The 12570-nt window shown below is 39.0% G+C and overlaps 1 protein-coding gene across 1 annotated transcript in view; it reads right to left on the bottom strand.

Annotated features, from left to right (window-relative positions):
- Nucleotides 1–7374, bottom strand: part of LOC149312744 (capping protein-inhibiting regulator of actin dynamics-like) — an 84210-nt gene extending 76836 nt beyond the window's left edge. The window contains exon 1 of the mRNA XM_089525270.1: nt 7291–7374. The gene's annotated coding sequence lies outside the window, so the exon portion shown is untranslated. The remainder of the gene's footprint in view (nt 1–7290) is intronic.
- Nucleotides 7375–12570: the final 5196 nt, after the last annotated feature.

The following is a 12570-nucleotide window of genomic DNA, read 5'->3' as shown; positions in this document are numbered from 1 at the left end:
GATGATGGTTGTGGTTGTGGTGATGGTGAACAGTTTAAAAAGCCAGGTTTAACCTTATGCTCTGCTACCAGCTATGGGCTCAGCTCTGGAAAATATTGTGTGAACAAAATGCTCACATCATGTTTCTGCATGTAGACATTTGTGCAATCTTTTCTCTATGTAAACAAGTGTAAAGCATTCGAAACTTGTAAGCTGGAGACAATGGTCTATAAAATTACCGAGGTATACCTGCTCTAAATAAATATTGTCAAGAAAACCCTACGATAGGGCCACCATAAGCTGGAGTTGATTAGAAGGCACATTACTACAACAACAACAACAACAACAACAATGGTTAAAATACATATTGGACCAGGATTTGGGACACCTAGGTTCACATCTTCTGCTTGGCTATTGATGCTCACTGAGTAACATCGGGCCAGACATTATTTCTCAGTCTAACCTGCCTCAAAGGATAAAAATAGAAATGCTTCCTTTTTCTCTTTTGAGACAAGGCAAGATGTAAATGTAACAAGTAAATATTACCTGAAAGGTGTGGAGTAACCATGTTGACCATTTTTTAAAAGCAAAATCTTAAATACACATTGACAACACCTTTATTAGGGCAACCAGAAGAGCTGAAAACCTTATGCTGGCCTTTGAACTCACTGTCTTCTGCCTTACAGAAAACTGATAAAAAAACAAATCATGCAGAGGAAATCAAAGTGACATTGTTGAGTTCATAAACCTGTGGTTATGGTTTTGGCTTGTGGTTTTGAAAGTTATGTGAGAATTTATTCACTCGGGCAGAAAGTTCAGTCCCCACCACTCCATCCAAAAAAAGAGAAGGGAAGAAACAACAGAAACAAAAGGTGTAAAAGAAAGCCATAAAATTGCAGTTCTCTTTTGCACCATCTTCTGTTCTGACTCTCTCCATAGATACCCCTGCATTTTTGAAGATACTTAATTCAGTCACAAGCCTTCTGGTTAGCCTAGTAAAGGTATCACCAAAGAGCATTTTGGACTTCAAAAAATTAGCACCAAATAATAAAACAGAAGGAAAACATTTTTCTCTGTGTGTTATATAGTGCTAGATTTTGGATTTATCTATGGATATGATTGGCACAGATTACAGAAAGTACAACATAATTTTTCACACAGATAATTTATGGACATCTCTGCCAATAATGCCATTAGCATTTACTTCTTTAAAAGGGAATTTAAAGACAGATTCATACAGAATGAGGTCTGTCAATGTGTCAATATCTAAATGGAGCCTCTGCATGAAGCAGAATGACAGAACACAGCAGGGGTGGGAAATGTACAGCCCTCCAGATGTTGTTGGACTAGAACTCCCGTCAGCACTAGGCAACATAGCCAATAGCGAGTGATTATGTGAGCTGCAGCCAAAGTACATCTGGAGTGTCATCTCTGGACTAAATGGTTCTTTGATCTCATCCGGGAAGGCTATTTTGTGTTCTTACTCACCTAAAAAGAGTAAAAATGAAATGCTCCTGACAAAATCAAAACTATATTCAGGATTCTGAAAATGCATCTGTTTCTAAGATACTGAAGATACATGCTGTTTTATTTTCATTTATTCATCAGGTCTGTCATGCATCCATCAATATAATTTCCATCCTTTGCCCTTGGGTTATGCCACTGGTTATTGACCTGGCACAAATCTTATAAGAGGCTGCATCTTTTCTTCCAACTCCTTGCATGAATCAAGTGTAAGCAAGGCATCAATAATTCACTACTAGTGCCTTACTTACGCATCAGCAACAGCAATGTGTCTCTTTTTTAAAGTGTGTTTCCTGTATCCTTCCTTCTTAGGTAGTGAAGCTGATTTCTTTGGAGAGGTTGTCTTCTCCTTCAAGGCTGAGAACTCCTTTCTCATCCACATCCTACTTTCCACTGTTTTCAATACAAGCTGAACACTATGCTAAGCTCTGAGATACTTACTCTAGCCATTTCATGTGTGAACATAGCTGAAATTATGTCAACACCTTTAAGCGTTGCTTTTTTGTGTGTGTGCATGTTTATTGTATAATTGCAATGACAGCACTTCCATGATCCATGCTAAGAAACAGAAAGTAGGACCTGGACTAAAACAGTGTCAATATGGTACTCTTTCCCTAGAGTAACTTCTCTTACTGTGTGCAAATTTTTGAGTTATGTTATGTGGAATGCCTAATTTATTATGTAACAACCTCAGAGCTACCATAGCTGATCCAAATCATTTATTTTATAGTCTATCCTTTGCAATCAACATGACAATATATGTATATACAAAGTACTCCTAGATGGATGTCCTTATGAGGTATAGTTTTGTATGTCTGTAGCTGCTCAACAGATCTGGAACATCAGTGTGTTCCATGGGATATAAGCAATAATTATATGGGATTTTGTAACAAAAAATGCTAATTACCCTTCAAATTTCAATGGGAAAGATCTCCTGAATGGCCATTAGCACACATGGCCTAATGATATGGAGGCTTACTATGATACCAGGAGAGAGAAGTCAATGATCTGATACATCTGTGACACTTATGCCTTCTCTGCTCTTAGGGACATAGGAACCTGCCTTACACCAAGTCAAATCATTTTCAGTATTGTCTGCAGCAGTGCTGGAGACTCTTTGACCCTCTTGAGCCTAGATGATGGACTTCAGCTCTCAGAGGTCCCAGCCAATGTGGCCAATGGCAATTGATTTGGGGAGCTGGAGTCAAAAATATCGGAAAGGACAAAGATTCCCCACCCCTGGTGTACAATGACTGGCAGCAGGCTTTCAGAGAGAATCCCTTCTCAGCCTTAGATTGCCAAGAGACTATCTGCAAACAAAGAAATTGTCTGCAGTGACTATGGTAACACTAGAGAAATGCAGCCAATAGTTGCAGACTACATTTACAAAAGTAACCTGTATGAGTCTCTGAGTCTCTCCATAACATGCAATAGTTTAACTCTTCTTGAATGCTGCTATGCTTCAAACCATTCCCAAGAGAAACATTGACTGTATAATTCATTGAAACACAGAGAAAACAGAAATACATGCAGCTCTGAAAAAAAGTAGCACATTCCAGCTCTTTAATTTGCATCGCAAACCACACATTTTGTGTTTTCAGTACCTGCAGCATTGCTACCCAATCCCTCAGGTGGAACACTGCGTTCTGTATCTCTTTCATCTGTAGCCATGCTTTTGCTAACTGTTAACTGAAACAAAATGTACAGCACAACAGGTTTACACAGATAAATCATGGAATTCAGGTTCGCTGTGGTTAGACTGCACTCTCGTATCAGCATTGTCTGCTTAACAAATGACGTAAACTGTGTCTTAGCATTGTTTAGAGAAGGACAATGCACAAGAGACAAAGGCACCAACCTATTTCTATTACATTTTTATTCAACACTGGAAGTGCAATTAGCTTTCACAAACAATGCAAAAAAAGTTACTGCTTTTCTGGTTTATACCACCATAAAGCAAAACAAATGAGCATGGGAATGATCGAGTTGAACTGCATAATTGCTTTTCATTATAACAACTAGCTTGTACCAGCTGCTCACCTCTCCAGGAGCCAAAGGAAAAGGAGGAGAACAAATTTACTCTATGAAGGCTAGCATGCACTGAAATCTTTACATTTAAAAAGGGAAAGGCATAGTTTGGATAAGCCAAGGAGAGATTAAACTGCAATAACTCTGAACTGGTTAAAGCTTTGTAATAATACAAGAGATGGGTCAAAATGAAAAAAACAAGAGTACCATAGTACAGCAAGTTAAGGAAAAGGTACAGAGATGAGAACGTGACCAGGGAGCGAGAGAAATGGACCCTGGTAAGAGCAAGGGATAATTATGGATGCTGGGGGGAAGTAATCCAGAGGAATGACTGAAACAGGTAAAAAAAGATTAGGGAAAATGGAATTACCCACTTCTTTAACCAGCTTCAAAACGGAGTTGAAAACCATCCTGTTCAGAGAAGCCTTCCCAGGCATTGCATAATTGTCGCTTACTATTTGATGTTCTTTTGGTGCCTGTTTATCAAACCATTTCCTGTATTGCTATGTACTGTATATGCATTATCCTACTTGAGAGTATGTATTTTCCCTGGAAAATGATTAACCATCCATTATGAAGCCAAGCCCTCCCTCCAGTCCATCTGCCTTGGTCCAGGCCTTGGAGGTAGAGAGGAACTGCTGGACCTCTTACCCTTTCCCTCCACACCTCCCTTCTCCTTCTGTGTCATGTCTTTTTAGATTGTAAGCCCGAGGGCAGGGAACCGTCTAACTAAAAAGATTGCATGTACAGCAAATAAAGGTTAATAATAATAATAACAAAAGGAGAGAGAAAGAAATTACAGAGAAATGAGTAAGACAAGAGAATGGAGGAATTACAGTCAAAAGAGAAGGAAGCAGATAATGCAGGCAGGGAATAATGTGAAAAATATGAAAAAATGTGTTCTACATTTCAGCATATATGCAGTTAGTGGCTACAAACTGAAGTGCAGCACACCAACGGCACTGTTCTGTTAAGCAGGAAAACACAAAATATCACTAGTATTCTCATCAAACCTGGACAATCCAAAGATGGCATGTGGTCTACTAACTAGACAATCGGTTGCTGTGCACACAATCCCTTTTTGAATGTGAAGAGAGTTTTGAGGTCTAAACTCACACATCACGTTGGTTCCAATATCAGACAGTGAAGTTTCTTCAAGCTCCAGGTTTGTCATCATTCAATCAAATATGATCATGTAAGTCAAATTATCATTTTTATGAAAGGAATTTGAAATTCTACAGTGACCCAGATATGACCCAAGGAAATGAATCGGCAGCATCTTGAATTTCTTTGGCCTATTATGTCAAGATGATATCATCTGGTGACAGATATGAGGCCATGATCTCCAGCTGAGACACACACAAAAAAATTCTTACAACTAATGTTAGAAAAATATGGACCAGAACGAATATGATAAATAATCTTAAATACAGGTTGAGTCTCTCTTATCCAGAATACCGAAATCAAGAATATTCCAAAATCCAAAATTGTCCACATGGGCGTTCTGAGATAACGACACATTTGCTTTCTGATGGTTCAGTGTACACAATCTTTGTTTCATGCACAAAACAAAACAGGCTATTATATAAGATGTATATGAAACATAAATGAATTTCATGTTTAGACTTGGGTCCCATCTCCACGATATGTCATTATGTATATGTAAATATTCCAGAATGTGAGAAACTCCACAAACCAAAACAGTTCTGGCCCCAAGCATTTTAGATAAGGGAGAGTCAACCTGTAAATGCAATAATTTGTACTTTCCATTAGACATTTCTCTTTCTGTAGTTTTTCTTCTTCTTCTCCTAACTGTCTGGATGAATGTACAGAGGAGGAAAGCAGATAAGGAGGATAGACAGTGTACTGAAAGGAAAGAGAATGCTATAAATTGAAGCAAAGAAAATTTATGACTTTATATTGCAGAAGGAAATGAAGGCTTTTAAAATTCCAGACCAGATCAATAAATTTAAAAAATAAATAAAGCCACAAGTATGCCTAGAAGGGGGGAAAGGGGGAACCCAAAACTGAGCTACAATTAAGAAAACAGAATAGTACACTCGAAAGGCTACAGCACAGTAAAGAACACACATATCTAAGGAGACAGAACAGCAGTAGCTAGGCCATCACAATAAGCAAACCCTCAGGCTGAAACAACATATCAAATAATGAACGGCATCAATGAATTTCAGCAGCTTAATGACATACAGGGAGTAAATAGGCAGCTACAAAATATCCACTTGTTTGGAACACATTTATTCAGTGCTGTGCTTCATATCCCAGCAAACAAAAGAGCTTGTAAAAGAATTCACTACTCAAAAGAAATCTGGTAGCCAAGTATTTGCATTACTATGGTGACCTTGAGTGTGGGCTGGATATATATTTCCACTGGGCTCCAAAGATTACAAACTGTAGGTGATACCCAGAATCTGCATATATATGAAGGAATGTGGAGAATCCAACACAGCTTGTTCCAAATGCTTGGAAGCATTTTATTTCCACCTACAGAAAATACTCTAGTGTACAGTACATGGTTTCCGTTCAGTTATGCTTCCCATTGCTTTTGCGGGAACAGTGTTTAAACAGAAGTAAATTAGTGCCTTCTCTGAGTGAAGGTGAATTGAGGGCATTCAAGTAAAAACAGAGGGAGTGATATAAAGACTCAGAATCAGTATTCTGGTTGACTGTATATATGTGTGCATAAATCTGTACTTGCCGTGCACGCTTAAGCAAGTCCAATGCCATTCAGCAGGATTTGCTCTCTTCTAAGTATTCATTGTATTCTATGAAATTCATGGGGTCACCATAATTGACAGGTGACTTGTAGGCAAACACACACATACATCTAAGCTAAGGGGTGCAACCTTCTAGTGAGAATGATGGCCTAAAGCTAATATCATTCTTGAGCCTAGCCACCAGCTCAACACCACAAGGCATCCCCTCCTTCCTACAGCCATCTGTGCCAAACAAATACATACTTCAGAGGTATCCTACTTCTCTAAAACATATTTCAAGGATACACACGAGCTGAAGGAGCACAGTTCCACATGCTATAATTCCACTTTAACTGCCATAGTGGAATCCTAGGGAATCCTGAGATTTGTCATTCAGAATTTTCAGCCAGAAAGCTGTAACTTCTCACCAAACTAGAAACCCCAGAATTTCCACAGGTTGCTGCTGTGGTGGTTAAAACATCAGCTGAAAAATGGGACAACAGAAGGTTAATGGGGGCTGTCCCTGCCAAATCAGGACAGTTGGAGGGTATGGTTAAAGCTGAATCTGACTGCTATAACTGTATAGTTTGAAAGGGCCTCAGAGGTTCCACTGACAGAAGAAGAATTGTTCCACCACAGGAAGAACCCTGTTGGCTGTTGGTTTCTGGCTCCTGTGTTACTGTACCTATGAGGTTTTTAAAAGGCTCTTCAAGTTTAAAAACTAAACATGTGAGGAAGCTTCCCTTCCACTGTACATATGCTTCGACGTGAGATATGGTTTTATAAAGAGGTGCTTACAAAATCATGCACAGCAAAGTGCTATAGTCCCCTTACGGCAACTATTCCATCTAAACTACATTCCCTCTCTGGCTAAAGTCCTACATTGGGGGACTTATGGCCATCGTGCATAAAATGCAGTTTACTGGACTCGCCTTGCTACACTGGTATTTAAACTTAAATTGCCATAACTAACTCATTAGTTAAACGTTTTTATTCATTCCCCAAATGTAATATTGTAGGTTTTCATTTACATTGTATTGCTTACCTTCTCCAGGTTTAATCTTTCTATATGCTTCCTCTCCACTTTTCCAAAATATCAAAAATGTCCATGCATTCCTCGGGAATTGCAATTAATTCTTTTTAGCTGTGGGGAATACAAACAGTGATCGAATTATAATTTAGTTCATGAAAACATCTATAAGTTACAGAATTTACAGTAAAATTGTATAGATGTCAGCTCAGAATTAATTACCACTGTGTTCAGAGTTCAGGTAAATGAGTACAGGACTTCAGGCTTTTTGAGTCTATTATTTTTAAACTACTTTACATTGAAATATTTGGTGGTATGTCCTTTCTTGTTTCCATTGAGGAAAGTGTATTTTTCAACTGAACACATTTTAGCTATTCCGTTTTTTAAAAATATACACACAGTTGTATGCATATTTTCTTTCTCTCTGAAATGCACTGCAGGCTTCATAAACATGGTATACTTGATAACACAATGAGTCTTGAGAGATATGAAAGGGATACTTTCACCAAGAATTTCAAACCCAACCAAATTACTTTCTGGCCCTCAAGAAAATCCTCCATTTGTAGTTTCAAGAAATATTCGGACTTCTCTGCCACAGAGCTCATGCTTCACCAAACTACAAATCCCAGGATTCTGTAGGATGCAGCAATGACAATTAAAGTGGTATCAAAGTGGTATAATCGTGCAGTGTGAAAGAGATCTTAGTTGGAACTTGTCCCTATAGACAGGGGATATAAAATAAGAACAAACCAATTCTGTGTATTTCATGAGAAAAACAAGAAGCAATTAGTATATACTGAAAGGATGAATGTTTCTGCTAAATATCAGGAACCATTTTAAAATCTGAATAAGTGGGCAATGAAATAAAATACAAAGGAAAATTTAGCTTCACCATTTGAGATTCTGAAAATAAATCAATTTTGGCAATGGGCACACTTCAATGGATCCTGATTACTGCTAAATGGATGGGCAAATTGCATTACCCATCAGCCCTAATATAATGTAATTCTAAGAGTTTTGGAAAAGAAGTAGTCAAATTTGATTACCATTTGTAATGTTAGATAATACACATAAATAAAGGTCAAGAGTTGGTCAAATCACATGTGACGACAACAACCACATCTGTTGTCAGTCATTAATCTGCCCTGTTCATATACAGATCAGAGGTGGAGCCTGGGAGATGATAAATGGATGCTTTCCCCTCCCATACTTCATCTCCTTTTGGTCCATTGCTTTAGGCTTTATTCCTCCATCCCTCTTCCATTATTAGAGGCAGGCCAGGATGGAGCCCAGGAAAGTAAGATGGCAGAAGGGGTGCATTTCACATTAAAACCACACATGCACACTCTATATTTCAGGTTAGTCTGGAGACCATCTTCCAATTTGGGAAGGCCCATGGGACACACCATGCTAAGGGGCTAAAAAGTCGATGGGGCCTAAGGACAGTTTAGGATGGGCCAGAGCAAAGTGTGCAGGGGAGAATTTAATTTGTCCCAATTTGGACATTCCCCACCAAGTACACAAAGCACAGCTCTATTCTGCATGTCTTCACAGGAATAAGCCCCAGTGTGACAGCTTTTCTGTCTGAAAAAGATAGCTGAGTTCTATGCAGGGTATTTAAAGTTTAAATACTTTTAAGTATCCTCTTATCTCTGATCACTGCTAGCAGCACAAGTTGTGCATCAGATGGTGAATTCCCACAGGCTCCATCCAGCCTGTGGGCTGGAAGTTTCACCATCTCTGTTATAGGTGATGGAGTATACATATGAATTAGGAGAGAGGTGTGATTTAGAAACATGTCTGCTGCCATTACATCTAGTTTATTGCAAGGACACAACAGCTATGACCCAGTTTTCAGGAAAGCAAACATCCTACAAATATATGAATGCTTAAAAGTAACTGGCACAGTTTTCAGAAAAATGCCCATGCATAATTGAAGCACAAGTTGAATTTTGCATGCAAGAACCAGAATGTTTCAGTACTGGTACAAAGTTAGCTCAGAGCATTATAGTAGTCTAGTTTTTGTGACCATTACGCCAAATTTAGGAGACAATATGACCTGGTGTGGGATAATGTGGGCACACAGAGATTCTCTGCCTTTGAAGTGGCTTTCTGTCTAATCTAGCAAGCCAAGGAGCACCACTGGAGATGCTGACAGGAATGCAGATCTAACTTTATGCCATAAGCAGTAAACATTAGGATCTTTTCTCTAGGTATACCATAAATACCCATTGCCTATGCTACATGACATATTTACCTGCCTTAGAAAATCCCTCCATGACATAGCAAGCATATAGTATGTCGAGAACACAAGCATACAAGCCAGATGTCTCTCTGTAGCTCATCTGCTTTAATGCCCATGAATTAAGGTATTTTCTTCTATCTTATTTGGGATTCTTTGCCTGAATTAATTGTAATGACCTTGGAGGGAGAAAGTGCTGATGCAAACACATCTGCCAGAAAACAAATTACTGATTCAGTGCCATGCTTTAAAAAACAAATTGTGCTATGCAAAAATGGTTAAGAACGTGCAGATTATTCTTCATGTCCAATCTGAATAGCCAAAGTGAAGGACACAAATGCATGTTTACTACAAAACGTTTTGTTAGACAAAATGAATATTGAGAGCTTTTTGGCTGCAATTGAGTTGTTTCTAAGCATGGTGAACACAAAGTTTGGATTATTTTTAAAAACTAAAATACTGCAAATACAAAGTAACCACATTAGTTTACACTAGCAAAGGATAGGGAGTGCTGAGGCATATGAAAACCCTTGTCGCAGTGAGCCATCAGGTTAAGGTTGTGACATTTTAAACACTTTGGCTTGGATCCGTCAGTAGCTGTGAGACTGTAAACTGGAGTAACCATCTCATAACTTTGGGGATTTGCATTTACAGTCATCAGTGATTGAACGTGATGCCAAAACCCTACCTTTTCAGTCAAGCAGCATCCCAGCTGAAGGGTTTTTGAGGCAGTGCAGATTGGGGTGCTGGGAAATGAAGTCTGAAGCACTCTCCCAATTGTGGAGGTATTGAGAAAAGCAGTTCTAGCAGGAACTTCATAATCTGGAAAGCACTGTTAGATATTATTTTCCAGCACCCTGATACACAATGCACTGCAAGGCTGAAAAAGTAAGATTTTTTTAGGAGAGTGGCATCATCAGATGGTGTTATGACTATGAAGCTCCATCATTATAGTTATGCCTGATGATGCAGTCTTGGATGTTGTGGCCCCATCAGAAATAACATGCACCCTTCAACTTGTGCACTCTCTCATTTCATTTGCTCTACAAAGATGAGATGTACATATAAGGAAAAATCAACAAGAGAAGTTTCTATTTTTGAAGTAACTACAGTTGCAGTCTAAACTTGAAGCAGGATTGTTTGTTCTAAGTTTAATAAACCATGGTCATGCCATGGTGTGTTTGACCTAAACCACATTTAGAACAAATCACAGTTCACACTGAAGGTAAACAGCTTAATGGCCAAATATATTTAGTTCAAAAAGAACATTTTTAAATCTTCCTTTCATAGACTAACCAGTACTATTCACACAGAAGTTGGGAATCAGCAAAATTTTGCAGAGATTCAGACATAATTTAGAAAAATAGCTGATTGTGGACTACGAGAAGGCTCACTGGGCATGAAATGCTAACTGATGGCTGCAGACCAGAACAGAAACTCATGGGAAATGAGAATGGTATGGTGTATCCTAGAAAAAGTCAATAGTTATTAGGACCATTACAATGTCTGAAGTGCACACTTTTTAGTTCTTCAAAATTCTGCATCAACCTGGATCATCACAAAAACTGAGGAAAGAAACAGAGAAATCTAAAAATCATATTGGATCCATAGTTAAACTTAAGACCCAAGATCGAGATTGCAGTCTGAAAGTATTATCTTTCAGTAGGATGATGTCAGATTTACAACTCCAGAGATGAATCAATAGCTATTTTCCATCTGTGCTGAATTATGACTGGCAGGTGTTGAGTGATGTGTCCATTGCCTTAGGCAAGGAATTTGTAGACTGGTGAAGTATTAAGAATTCTTTTGCTGATTCCTAGCCCCTCATAAAACGAAGTTCCCTCCACAAGGCAAGAGTGTGATGGTTTAACTGCTTACATAAGTGCCATAATTATATCCTGAGTGTCTGAAGGTTGACGCTGTAGGCAGAGAGATGACACCTGGCCAGTATTCATTTCAGGAATACAATTTCTGAAAACATTACTTCCCTTTTCTAAATGACTGTGCTAAATAGTGAGGTTCTAGGACAGTATCCTAATTTGGTGTCATCTCTTTCCCTCACACCAACTGTGATAGCACTATTCTAGCCGTCCCAATAGAGGTGATAAGGGTACAACTGTACTCTGGCAACAAAGAACCTGCTGTAACCGAGACTATGATTCAATTATTTTGCTCAGCTCCCTCCAGAGTGACCTGCTTGGATGCTGTCATCACATGCTATCAAGTTTCTTTCTATTCCTTTCATGACTAGAGGCTTATGCAGGCATAAGCCTGCCAGTGAGTTGGCTGCAGAGAAAGAAAGAAAAACAAGAGTGAGACACTTGGGCATCACTCACTCACTGATTCAGAAAGTACAGATTGCTAGATTATTTTGTACAGTGCTCAACACTAAACAACACATTATGGTAATTGTATGCTTTAATAGCATGCTTAGGAGTAGCTATGACTTTTTCTTACCTTTAAAAATAAAAATCAGCTGCAGGGCCTTCACTTCTGGATTTGGACTGCAAGGGAAGAGGAAAACATTCAGCTTTTTCCTCATATACCATTTCCTCACCAAGATTTTTCCTTAGTTGGACATAATGACAAAAAGCATCCAGCTGGGGATTTTTTAGCAGGAAAATATCAGATAAAGAGGTAAATCCTCTGTTCTCCTCCTCCCCATACCACTATTTCAGTCCAGTCTTGGATGTCTAAGGCATCAGATGTATTCCCCAGGACCCTGGATCTATTTCCTAGAACCCTGAGTGTCCACTAATGCCAATGGAAGTTTGTGATCCAGCATGGAACACGTAGCTACCATGTTATAGCAATGTTCCGTTTTCTGAACTGACCCCCTAAAACCCGTCTTAAAATCCTGGAAGCTGTGAATGAAGGAGTGCTCTGGGCCTTGCAAATAAGGCACTGAAGGATATGTCCAGCCCTTCTCACAGTGAGCTATGATGTGACAAGGAAAAGCAGGGACCCACACAGGGCCCTGTCATGACTCCTTGTCAGACTATGTCATCTGAACATGTCATCCTTCAGCACTCATCTTGCCATCCCCGCAGAAC

This window comes from Sceloporus occidentalis, unplaced genomic scaffold (genome assembly GCF_023333645.1).
Source record: "Sceloporus occidentalis isolate IW3139 unplaced genomic scaffold, rSceOcc1.0.p SCAF_5, whole genome shotgun sequence".
Lineage (NCBI taxonomy): Eukaryota > Metazoa > Chordata > Lepidosauria > Squamata > Phrynosomatidae > Sceloporus > Sceloporus occidentalis.
This window is presented reverse-complemented; position numbering and strand designations above follow the sequence as displayed.